Below are 13,911 nucleotides of genomic sequence, written 5' to 3' on the forward strand. Positions count from 1 at the left end.
AGTGAAGTGTATCTCGCCCCTCTTCAAGAAGTTTCTGTATGCAACAGAGAAAGATGGTTATAGAATACTACAAGTGGTCAAAAAAAAGATATAAATGATTATGAAATGTTTAGTCCCATTGATACACCTACTATAACACTTCCATGTCAAATACGAGGGGAACATAGAGAACGAAACAAAAAGATTATAAGTGCCAGAGGACTCAGATTTCTGCCTTGAAATAGCATCTTCTACATGACAGGAAAACCTCACCCATAAAATCTGAACCATATGGGTGTCTTATAAAAACACCTTAACAAGTATACAATCATCATACCAACCTTAATGGTGGAAAACTCACAAACCTTCACCGCTAGCTGAAGAGCTACAGGGAATTATTGTCTACTAAGTGAGGACAAATCAGTCTTTTTCTGGGATTGACTCTCTGATAGATCATCCAACCCCGAGCGTTTGTAGCCCTACATTCATGGATGCTTAAGCAACACTAAATGCACACACACGCAGGTTTTACTTGTCTATTTACATGTGTATGATTATATAATTACAATAGTAGTTGAAGAACAGGAGCTAAGAACTTGAATAGAGGTTGGGGTGGGAATGTTGTAGGAGTTGGAGTGAGTGAGGGGTGTGGATATTCAATTGAGTACACACATATGAAATTCTAAATATCAAAGATTTTTAAAAAATAAAATAAGAGGACAAGGACCTATGTTCAGGAATGGACCTTCTAAAATGATAGTAATAATAATTTATTATTGTATATCTGAAAACTTATAATCAATCTTATTCATGTATTGGGACTTTCAGTATTTTTGACAAGTGACAATTATATACTTACCTGAAATAGCTTTAATACTTCCCTGGAGATTTTCAATTTGTAATATGATAGTTTAAATAAATAGTGTGGAAGAGATTGAAGTTTAAACTATCATAGTAATATGCAATAACTGAGAAAGAGCCTGGACAAGTTTCTATGTGTCACTCTTAATCCACTAAATTCTTGGTTTTCTGCTGAAAAGGAGTAAATCACAAACATTCGAGAAACTTATTTGTGGCATGAATGCAGCTTTAATAACATCTCTGTTATCAGACTGAGGGCTTTGCTGACTTGACTTAGCTCTCCTTGCTGGGCTATAGTTATATATTTCTTTTGCTTACACAGCAGTGTACTTTTGCATTTTTATGTATAACACATGAAGAAGCACAAATGTACATTGTATAATTTGGTTTATAAACTAAACAAAAGTAATTTCAATATTAATAATAAAAGAGTAAAAACAATTTACAATAGAAGTACACATACAAGTATTATATCCAGAGGCAGTTCTGAAAATAAAACATGTAATTCGGGCTTGTGGACATAGTACTCAGAACTTGTTTATATGTTCAGCATCAATATCAAATTACACATAATGTAGAAGTAGAAACACATTATATATATATATATATTTATACACACACATATATATAATTAATCTTATGTATATAATCGAGTGATGAAATTTAAATTTACATTTAAATTGACACATACTAAATATATGACTGAAAAGAAAATGTCTAGAAATTAAAAACTGGGATCTTTAAAAAGATGTAACAGATAACACTTAATAATGAGCTGTAAGCTGAGAAATTATTCAGGATTTCTTTAAGGATGTGTCATTCTTGACATTGGGTAATGTCGATGTGATGCTAGCTTTAACATTTTCTGTGTAATGACAAAGGAGAAAATGGTTCAAATAGGACATAACTTTAGCATAACTTCTCTCAATTTAATATTGAAGTAATTTTGGAAGTCATCCAATGCTGATCTGTGTTTCTAGAAGCATTAGTTCTCAGCCTAGAAGCCTGATTAGTATGCCAGATGGACCATAGGAACCTAGATGACACTCCTGATCATCATGGCATATTTACTAAGTGATGGATGACATTCAGTTCTCTCTGGGCTAATATTGATTAGATATATTATAAAGATATTTAGCGATATTTCAAAAAATGATTTTTGGTAATAAATCTAAAGGGCGCTCTTTGAAATGAGTATTGACTTGTTGTCCTTGAGAAGAGCACTTGGGTAATAGCCAAATGAATGCTTCAGAGAAGAACCAGACCATTGTCAAGCAATTACCTTTATAACAATGCATCACACTTTTTAAGATCAAGGTTATATGTGGTATGATGAATCAATGAAGATAAAAAAAAATTATTTTATTTTTTAACTGTTCTAAAAATTTTCATTCATTGAGTACATTTAAATTTTATATATGCTATTTCATTTTATAATCTCCATTCTATTTGTTTATGATCAAGCACTCGGGAGGCAGAGGCAGACAAATCTCTGTGGGTATTTGATTCTGTTACATTCTTGTATTCACGAATCTCTCCTCTTATTTAAATATCTTTAATTTAGCCCAACTATCACTGTTGTTGGAGAATAATACATCTTCAACATATTATCTACATCTATATATAACTTAATTTGATTACTTTTATTTTCATCCCTTTCTGATTTTCTCTTCTAAAAATTAAAAATCTGTTTTAATTCTTCTAAGAAGCATTTATAATATGATGGAAACAAATTTAAATATTTCTTTTGTTTGATATTTTATCATATTGTATGTATCTTTTCTAGACCAAATTCCTTTGAAAGAGAAATAAAAACATGTTCTTATATGACAATGCATTGAAATAAAAATATTATCAGAATAGAACATTCTTAGAAGATTGTTGTTATTGAAAGTTATTTTCTTTTATTAGAAAATCCTTCATTCTAGTAAATAGGCAAGCATCTTCTTAATAAAGAAAAAGTAAACACCTCCATAATAATAAATCAGAGTACTTTCCTGAGGTATCCAGATTTAGTAGCATCATACAAAGGAAATCCTAGTACTTCCTAATAAAGTTAACTGGAAGAATTAAATACTCAATCCTTCTAAAAGTTACCTGTTTTTGATATTTTCATTAATTACAAAATAATTTTACATCATTTTGCTTATAAAATACTTTTCCTGAAAACTAAAATGCTAATTTTTCTTTACTTTTCTCATATATTTCAACAAATATTGGTGAACTAATTGCTTTAAATTGAAATTGATTTCACATCATTTTTTTGGTGTATTTGCTTCAAATTTTCTTCCTCTTAGAAAAAATGTATTTGTATGTTATTCAGAAATTGATCATAAAATATGAAAATATGGGGTGGTCATATAGTTTTTAATGACAATGTATTCTGAATTTTGTTAAAACACTAGACACAAAGTATTCCTTCAGTCTTGAGAAATGGGAAACAAAATTCACTTCACTATTTGATAATCTCATATGCTGATTACAGGTGATGAAAATTGTAAGTTATAAAAGTAATATGATGTTGCATGGTGATATTTTCTTCTGATCGTACTTGACTTTATTTAGGAAATATGATATTAAATTTGTATTTCCAAGTAAAGAGATATGTAACATTTGAAATGACTGCAACAAATGTAAAAGTTTTGTGAGAATTTTATTACTGTTATAAAGCATTTTAAGCAAATTAAGTTGACTCTCTAATTTTGGAAGTCTTGCATAAGTTTAGAATTACCTATAGAAGAATTTTTCACATATTTAAGAGTACTCATCTAAAAAATTATGTTCCTTGTCTGCTTCTCATTTTACTTCTCTATTATATTAAGTTGCTTGCTGTAATCATCAGACACATCATACGATTATAAACTCTGATTTGAAAAGAGAAAATAAAGATTAGAAGTTTTACTAAAGAAAATACAATTCCTTATATAGGAGGAAAACCAAGCTTCCAAAAACTTTGTTACCATGGTGTCTGCTTAATATATTCAACATTTTAGAAAGTAAAAAGTTAAAAACAAAAAACTACACATGAGCACTTATGCACATCTTCAATCAAAATCAAGGACACTGAAGTTTTGCAGCAGCTGAACTTTAAAATATAAAATACTTAAAATCCCACTTCAAATAAAAAATACAAAGAAAATTATTAGGTTAAAGGAAATCGAGAATGATTAATCATATTTGTAATCCCAGTTTTAGGAAGGTAAAAATTACTGATGCTAGACTGACTTACATTGTCAAGTCTAGATTACCCACAGCTGTACATTAAGATTCTGTATTAAAAATAAAAATAGAATGAATTAATGAATAAATGATAGATAGATAGATAGATAGATAGATAGATAGATAGATAGATAGATAGATAGATAGATAGATAGATAAGGTTAGGGAGCAAAGAAGTTTCAAATCCTGGCAAAATATCATATTTCATCATCAAAAGACATTAGAGAGGTACAATGGAAGCATCAAAAGCAGATGAATACTTTTTAGGAGAAAAAGCTTGTTTTTGAATCATGTAAGACAAAAATGTATGTACACATAACATAGCTGCTTTTTAGACTTAAATTGTAACTGAAAATGGAATGCACACTAAGTACTTGCCTTAATTTAAACTCAATTAATTTCAGGCCCGATATGTTTTCTCAAAGAGAAGAAACTTTCATTGATGTGTATCTATTATGGCTTTGCAAACAGTAGCTTGAAGTAGAAAATTTGACCCACTTCATCTTAGAAGGAAACCTATCTATGAGGACAGCTACTATCTCACTAGGAGCTGCGCCCTGGCTTAACTATTTTATTCTGAAAGCATCCCTTCTCTATTCAAACGGCACAGGCAGTTCTATGCAGTTTACATTATCATTGTTGTTTTCAGACCTTGTCGAGGCTGACAAGAACTTTCAGGAGTCAGGACTTCGTGTTTAACACTTGGGAACACGGCAGATCACAATGTTCTCTGTGCGCAGTAAATTGAGAAGTAGGAAGCAATGGTATAATTCTCACAATAGCTCTATTATGCCATTATCCTCATTTTAAATAAGTTTGTGCTGAAGGAAGTTTTAGTAATTTTGCCTTAATACTAGTTCATGTGACTGGTGAATACTGCACTCTGATTCTGGCTGGGTCAAACAGGTTTTCAATAACTGACTGTGCCCTGAGAACACATGATGGCATCACTCTAAGTGTGTGCGTATCATTATCACACTTCCAAAATTATCTGTATCCTCTCCTGACTCTCTCCATCCATCTTAAGATAACATTATTCGTGTATTTATTGGACCCGCTATTTTATTTGGAACCCCTTTTCAGGTTAGAATATTAGAGAAAAGAACATGGATATTAAATTCAACAGAACCTACATTAGAACATAACTGTGCCCTCACAAAATCTCTTCTATTTTGTGAGTGGACTGAGGAGTGTGAGGATGGCAACACAAGTGACCTGATTCGGTGAATACAAAGGGGAGAGTACTGAAAGATTCTACTGGAAAAAGGGAACATTCCAGGGTAAAGGAAAAACCTGTTGCAAGGGAATCTCCCAAGAATCTACAGGTGTGACCCCGGCTTATTATGCCTAGATTCCTAGCAATAGGGAAGATGTAGCCTAAACTGGACACCACCTTTGAGCAAACTGGTGCACAGCCCAATTGTCATCAGAGAGGATTAATCCAGCAACTAATGGAAACAGACGCAGACTCACAGACAAACGTTAGGAAGACCTCGGGGAATACTGCAAAAGAGGGAGAGAAAGGATTGAAGGAGCCAGAGGGGTCAAGGAGACACCACAGATATGCAGAGAGTTACAGTTGGTCTTCGTGTGGGACTCCTAACAGTGAGAGCCGGAGCTGTCTCTAGAATTTTGTTGGCTTTTGGGACCCTACTTCTCATATTGGATTGCCTTACCCATCCCTAATATAAAAGGCAATCTTTAATCTTTATGTGACTTGATATGCCTTGTTTTGTTGATATCCATGGGAGGCCTTCCTTTTTCTGAATAGAAATGAAGGGGTTAATGGGGCCAGAGTGAAGTTGAGGACTAGGGACTGGGAGTGAAACCATGAAATAAATAAATAAATAATAAATAAATAAATAAATAAATAAATAAATATTTTTAGAAATTCTTCATTGCCAATGAGGGTATTGTGAAAACATTTCTGTGAATTAAGATAATTTCCTCCAGCCGGGCGATGGTGGCACACGCCTTTAATCCCACCACTCGGGAGGCAGAGGCAGGTGGATCTCTGTGAGTTCGAGACCAGCCTGGTCTACAAGAGCTAGTTCCAGGACAGGCTCCAAAGCTACAGAGAAACCCTGTCTCGAAAAACCAAAAAAAAAAAAAAAAAAAAAAGATAATTTCCTCCAAACTCTCTGGTACATTATAATACTTTTCTGATTATCAGTATGTATGGAAAATTTCCTCAATAAAACTTAAGGTTTGAAAACCAAATTGTGTTGTGATGTATAATCTCATGTCTTTAAATTTGAACTAGTACATTATCACTAGATGCAGTGTCTGGTGCCTTCGTTCAATTGTCAACATAACTTAAATTTAACTCTGTGTTTTCATCATTGATTATAAATTATATTAATAGTCAATTAAAATTATTTCCTTGTTATACAAAAGATTCAACAATTATATAGCTTCCAACTTAAACATAGAAGAGCAACATACTCTGTAGATTTCTTGTTTTGTTCAGAAATAGCAACAAGGTTTTCTTCCAGTATTATAATCATAGGTTATCATTTTACACATTTCCTTTTATCTAAAATTGATTCCATCTGATCATTTCTCTTCTAAAAGAATAATATTTGAACTAAAAGGCTTTGAGTTACTTAGAATCCTTATGCAAAACATTATTATGATGATTATTAATTTCATTATCATTATAAATTTAGATTTCTTAAGAGTAGCCTCAGTTTCTAACTCATTTTTTTATTCCAGGTCAGTTGAAGAAAATATGATAATAGGTTATTTCTTTTGAAAAAGCTATAGTATCATGTAGAATTCATGAAATATACATTTGGCTAGTGTTATGTGCCATTATTTTGAAAGAGAACAGAAAATGAGTCTGCTATAAATCTATGTTACTGATGTTGCTATTTGTAGTTGGAAAATACAGAAAGTAAGCCATATTTTTAAAGTGATATGAGATTTCTGATTTCTAGTCTAACACGCACACAGTTTAGAGGTTATCAGTCCAATATTTATATAAGAAATCACAAAACAAATTGCACACTTCTTATGTTTATATGAGAACTGAGTCACAGTTCAAATGAGTACCATGAAGATGAGAGTTAGGCTTGTAGGAAGGTTCACAGGTTGCTATGAGTATCAAGAGCAGAATCATAAAACAAAAATGATAAGTGTTGATATCTTATAGAGTCATTTTGTCTTCCTTGAGAATTTAGGACACAGTAAGTCTATCCCTAGTCTTAGGGATAACACATATATTCTCTCTTTTATCATGTTCTCTAGATGAACATGGAGAAAATTACTTTTATACTTGTATGGAACAGAAAGCAAATGTAAGACACTTTTAAAAAGGGAAAAGCATTCCATTCTCCTTATCAAAGGAAAGTATCTACCAAAAGAAACTAATTTTTACAGCTTAGTTGAGGTGAAAAAAACATATCCAACTGGATTCAGTGTACTCTTTATGATTTATGCACAAAGTGAATTTGACAAAATACATTTTAAACACAAAGGGCAGAATCACAGACTTAAGAAATTTGAAGATTTAATAATAGAATTTGAGATTCTTCCCTTCCTTGGTCCTTGACAACATATCCACTTTTACAGATTATAAAGTGGACTGGACAGATGGAATTCGTTTAATGCTGCCATAAAATCTCATAAACAGAACAATTTAAAGAAGATAAAAACATATTCATGATCATGCTCATAGCTGAGAAGTCATAGTTCCCATAGATTTTTCTATCTAGTGGGTCAAGTTTCATATGACTGGCACCTCTCATGCTTTAAAAAGGAAAATGGCTTCAGGGCTTCCATCAAACTTATATTCACAAGATCATTTTGTGTGTGAAAAATATTCAAGACATAACACATAAGAGACACTATTTTAAGATTTCAAAAACATTTAATTCTATCAAAACTCAAACATTTACATAAAAACTCACAATATTTTGAGATAAACTGATATAACTCATCACCTTATGTATCATATTTCATTTGACCTTCAATAATATCAGAAATTTCAGCATGTATATCCTGGTAAACCTGTGGTTCTTACATTATATTTCTACTAATATTTAAACATTTGAGATTAATATTTTCTTACTTGAGTTTTACAACACTATCAATAACATGAAACTCTTACTGCTACTTTTATGTTCTGTCTCTAGTTAAGAGCTGTAGGTATTTGGGATTCTGTATCTTCATATGAAATCATTCAAAACAACGAAATAACTTGATCTAAACTAAGCTTACTTTAAATTCCAACTTTGTATTTACTTACATTTGATATGAAATTGTAAGATATTAAGAACAAAAATCCAGTAAAGAAAAAATAGAAGTTGTTAGAGAATTAATAATTAGTAAAAAAAAATAAAGAAATAAAAGAAATGATTACTAAAGACTAAAGGAAATTCTAAATTAGACAGAGGTTTAACATCTAGAAAAGCAGTACTATGCCACTGGCAAAGATGGAAGAATGAGAAAATGAAGTAACTTCCATAAACTTTTCTTAAATGCAAATTTTAGAATTAAGAATAAAAGTTTGTTATTGATCACTGTTCAACAATAAAATAATTATGATATCACTGAAGAATTTTTGTTTTTGTTTTGTTTTTGAGACAGGGTTTTTGTGTGGTTTGGGACCCTTTCGCCTGTCCTGGAACTCACTCTTGTAGACCAATTTGGCTTCATCCTCACCGAGATCCACCTGCATCTACCTCTCGAGTGCTGGGATTAAAGGTGTGTACCACCACTTCCCAGGTCACTGATATTTTGACAGAAACCAGGATTGCTTTAAAGGGGTAACTATGTAAACATGAAGAAACTGATTCAGTTGAAAAGAATTTTATTACTTACCTGGAGGAAATGTTATTCTATACTACCAAAGGTCATGTGGGAATGGTCATCAGAGAAAAAGGAGTCAAAAAAGAAGGAAGGAAGGAAGGAAGGAAGGAAGGAAGGAAGGAAGGAAGGAAGGAAGGAAGGAAGGAAGGAAGGAAGGAAGGAAGGAAGGAAAAAAGAAAGAGGTTTATGTAATTACTATACATACTATGCCCTGTCTGCCTAAGAGCATCAGATCTCATTAGATATGGTAATGAGCCACCTCTAATATGGTGGTGAGGAATTTTACTCAGGACCTCTAGAAGAGCAGCTAGTGCTCTTAAACTCTGAAAAACCTCTCCAGGCCCAGACTTCTTATTTTTATATGAATATTCAATGACACAGAAGCAGTTGAATACCTCTTAGAGACTATGTGAATTCTTAAAGGCAGTTTTATAAGCATTAGTGTAAGTCAAAATTAAGCCTTCATAAAGGTTTTAGATTATTAAAATTGTACTGAAAAGTAGAAAATGGCAATCTAAGATGTTAAAGTAGTACAGTGAAACTTGCTAGTGTTACTGTTATCCAGTGTTAGAGACCAGCTCGGACAAAAAAGCTACTTACCAGGGTAGAGTCCTGGGGATCAGAAAAATAGTAAAGAGGACAGAGGATACAAATTAAAATAATAAAGCAGAAAACATAGAATAGTACCGAGAGGGGGTTCCAGTGAATACTGATATTTAATTTCCATTTGCTTGAAATATCTCTGACCCCAAAAGGTAGGAGTAAGATAAAAACTGCATTAACACAATTCAAGGAAATGAACAGAGCAGTTGAAGGTTGCAGGCTGCATTCATGGTTAAACATTCTGTTGCTAGAACTGAACAAGTCATGCTCACACCCCATACCAAGATATTCTATAGCCAAAACACTCTCTGGTTGAAATTTAATGTTATCTCCTTAAGGGAATAGGAACTTAGTGCTATCCTTGACTATTGTTTGAGGTAGAAACATATGTATTTTTCTATTTGTGAAATACAAGTTCTGGATATTAGCCACACCTGTTGACAATGACCTTAAGAAAGCGTAACTCTCTGATCTACATGGATGTTTGTTGTTTGATTTGGAAACAGACAATAACCTGAAAGAATAAAAGGAATTTCCAATTCCATGACCTTTGGTCAAGGATAAAATAGGTCCACATATTTTTTGCCTCCACAATTTCTCCCTTTTTATTAATACCTAGGAGGAATAGAAGGAAGTTCCAACTCTCTGATGTTTAGTCAAGGTGGAAATAGGCTCACATTTTCAGGACTCAACAGACCAACTAGTTTGTTCTCTCTGAGATACTTTGGGAACTTAAGATGGAGTACCCCAGGGTAGTTAGTAGAGTTATACCAAACCAACACTTTCTCAGAGGTTCTGATGAAAGCTCAAAGGGAATGATAATTCTATGTTTGTCCTAGTGAGAGATTTGGCAAGTTTCGATCTGGAGAGGATTGTTAGGTGTAATCGGAGATGATGCACTGGTTAACCAGTCATCAAGATTAATCACACAGAACATGTATTAATTATAACACCTTTGGATGATGGCTCAGGCATATTTCTAGCTATCTCTTCTTACGTTAATCCACTCCTATTAATCTATGTATCACCATGACACTGTTGACTACTACTAATTTTGGCCAATATTCTCCTTCAGCAACTCCATGTCTGATTTTGACTTCTTTCTCCCTGAATTCAGGGAGAAATTTTAGTTTTTCCAGATAACTCTATTGTACTCTTTCATAGACCAAGGCAGCTTCTTCATTAACCAATGGTAATAAAATATATTCACAGCATACAGAGGGGAACTGCATCATCTTCCCTTCTCTGTCTAAATAAAAATAAAGGTATAAATTTTAACATAGTAAAATTACATGAGACTCCAGAAAGATTAAATATTATACAAGTAAACAGAAAATGCAATGTAAGTAACTTCCAAAACTCTAGAATTGACAGAGACATCTCAATATCTCACTGTCTGGATAGTCACCCAAAGTTTTTTTTTTTTTTTTTCTTTTTTTTTCTGAGACTGAGTTTCTCTGTAGCTTTGTAGTCTGTCCTGGAACTAACTCTTGTAGACCAGGCTGGTCTTAAACTCACAGAGATCCACCTGCTTCTTTCTCCTGAGTGCTGGGATTAAAGTTATGTGCAACCACCAACCAGCCCCAAAGGTATTTTGTAACATTAGGGCATCCATCTTCAGCATACAGGCCCATAGTATCTGGCAGACATTTCCAGGAAGCAGGAAATTAGAAAGACCGTTTTACCTATGCTGGTAGTTTGGCAGTCTCTTTCTTTAGTTTCCTGCAGAATGTCTGGCAGACTCTGTCATGAAGAGGGAACCCCGAAAGACTGTCTTTAAAGGAACTGTGAAGTTTTTGCTGCTAACGCTGAGTCGGGAAGCCTTCTTCTTAAAGAGATGTGCCTCTCCTTCAGCAGCTACATGGCATCTGCCTGACTGCCTTCTTTCTCCCTCCCTTCAGTTTAGTTATCCTGCCTTCCTCTCTTTTGCCCTGCAATATAGGTCAAAGTACCTTCTTTGTTAACCAATGGTAATAAAACATATTCAAGAATTCAGAGGGAATCCCACATCACACCTTGTAGAAGTTGAGGTTGTTTTTCCTATGAACCCAGCTTTCAACCCTGAAAGGCTGTCCTTTTACGTGAAGGCAGCTCTTTCTGAAGTAATCTGTGTTCTCTTTCCAGCATTGCTTCGTTTAGCTTTCAGCTGAATTTAGCCCATTTTCCTCCTGAAAACATCATATACAATATTGTAATTGTTAGTTAACTGTCTTGGACAACAGCTTGTGTAAGACTTCCTAGTCGAAGCTTTTGCTATTGTCTCTGTTATTTCTAGATAGCTGGCCATCAGAACTCTTATTCCTGTGGGTTCAGGTCAAATAGTACAGTAAATTTCACTATTAAAGTTTGATTGAAATATGCTAAGAGCCTATCTGTTAGGATTCTTGTAACACTTGTGTGAGAGGCATTTTAAAGGTAATGTAACTGAAGCAAATTATAGAGGTATTGTGGGACAGTCCACACAATGTGATTTCTAAGCAATGTAAAAGCAGACAGAGTAGACCAGAATGAGTTTCCCACTCCTCATACAATGTCTATTCAGCACCCTTCGCTGCTCTTGTTTGATAGCTGTTGAAGGGAGCTGCGGGCTGTGTTCCTGCCACCCCAGCTCCTGGTCGCCTGGCTAGCTTATGCCCCAAAATAACAACACACAAACTGTATTCTTTTAAACACTGCTTGGGCCATTATAAGAAAAAGAAGGAAGTATAAAAGTAATGTATCCATTATCACAGATAAAGGGACTTAAATATAAAAGGAATTATTTCAAAAGTTTAAACTGATAGAACTGGGTATTACTATCTGAAACTGTAAGTTGGCAAAAGACATATTTTCTCTGAGACACATATGAGGCTAAGTGTATTTACAGTAGATTCTTTTGTGTGATCTCACGCTGAATTATGGATACTTCTGTCTATCCCTTTTTTCCTTCGATAACTTACAAGTAATGGGTATTTCAGTTTGAACAAAGCTACTTGAAGACATCTAAACCCCCTTTTCCTCATTTATGCACCATGTGATTACTAACTAATTCAAATTTGCTCTGGTTCTTTTGATATATATGGATTTACTCAAATAGCATAGGGAGTGAGACAGTAGTCAGACTCATTTTCACTGAAATGTGAACAGACATATCATTCATCAGTTTCACAGAAATTTGTCAAGATTCAAAAATGATTTATGACATTTCTTTCTTCTTGCAAAGGTGAACTTGGAAGTAAATGTTAAGTGGAGCTAAGATCAGTAGAAATCTGAGAATAACAACAATAAACAGAGAACACTGTCAACAGAGAAGCCTTAGTTCAAGTTAAATAAACTTTTGTGTTACTAAGTCATGGAGTTCTAAGATTGTTATTCAGCACAACATATTCTTGGAAATGCAGTGACAACTTACTTAATTTATTGACACTCTTTCATTATCAGGAGGACCCAGAACAGTTATCACCTTCCAAACAAGCCATCATGGCTCCAATTCTAAGCTCATTAATTCTCAGTAGCATTCTAATATTTTCTTTTATGCCTTTTAAGTAAATTTCCTGCACACACACCTCTCTTCTCAGGTTCTAATAGCACTAGGTTTCATGTCATTCTGTTTTATTCACCTTAAATACTGAACATTTTTCTTCACTTCTCAGAATGCATTTGAAAAGTATTCTCTAGATTGAAGCTGTCTTATATTTTTGCTGCTTTTGCTTGTTAATTTTTAAATTGACATGTACTAGAATACACATTATGTCTCTGGATTATGATTGCTGTGTGTAATCATGTATCTATCTACACTCAGAATTTTGAAAGATAGTTTGTTCTTAATGTCTTACATCCTCAATTATCATTCTTTGAATTTGACTGAATTTTAAGGAGATTGATGTTTTTGGTGATACATATGTATGTTTGTGCCTCTTTCTCTGTGTGTATGCATGGTGTATGTGTGTGCATTTTTGTGTGTATGCCTTGTGATGTTCCACAGCGTAGTCCTGTTTCATCATATATGTAATGTTTTAATACCTTAACTTTTTAATCTAATCATGGAAGATTCATATATACAAGCATTATGAAAAAGTCCAGTGTTTTAAAATGCTTATCCTTTTCAAAATTGTTAATGTAGATAGGGTTATGCTCTCCTAGTGTTTGTTCTATATTAATAGAGAAATCACTCTCCAATCATATTTGTGATGCTCCTTCTTGAGTATAAGCCAAAGTCAGTGATGTCTAGTATCTACTGCATTATCTCTATGACACTACAAAATCAATGATATAAAGTACCACTGATTTAAATCGCATTTCTCTGATGACTCTGTATTATAGTTGGTAATAGCCAACATTAAGCATGTACCTCATAATAAATGTGGGAAAGATAATTTTGGATGCTTTCAGACATTTTGGATGCTTTCAGACATCTGAAAAAAAGCAAGAAATCTGAGTGGAAAAAGGAAATAGCTC

The sequence above is a fragment of the Chionomys nivalis genome, chromosome 12 (assembly GCF_950005125.1).
Source record: "Chionomys nivalis chromosome 12, mChiNiv1.1, whole genome shotgun sequence".
NCBI classification, from domain to species: domain Eukaryota; kingdom Metazoa; phylum Chordata; class Mammalia; order Rodentia; family Cricetidae; genus Chionomys; species Chionomys nivalis.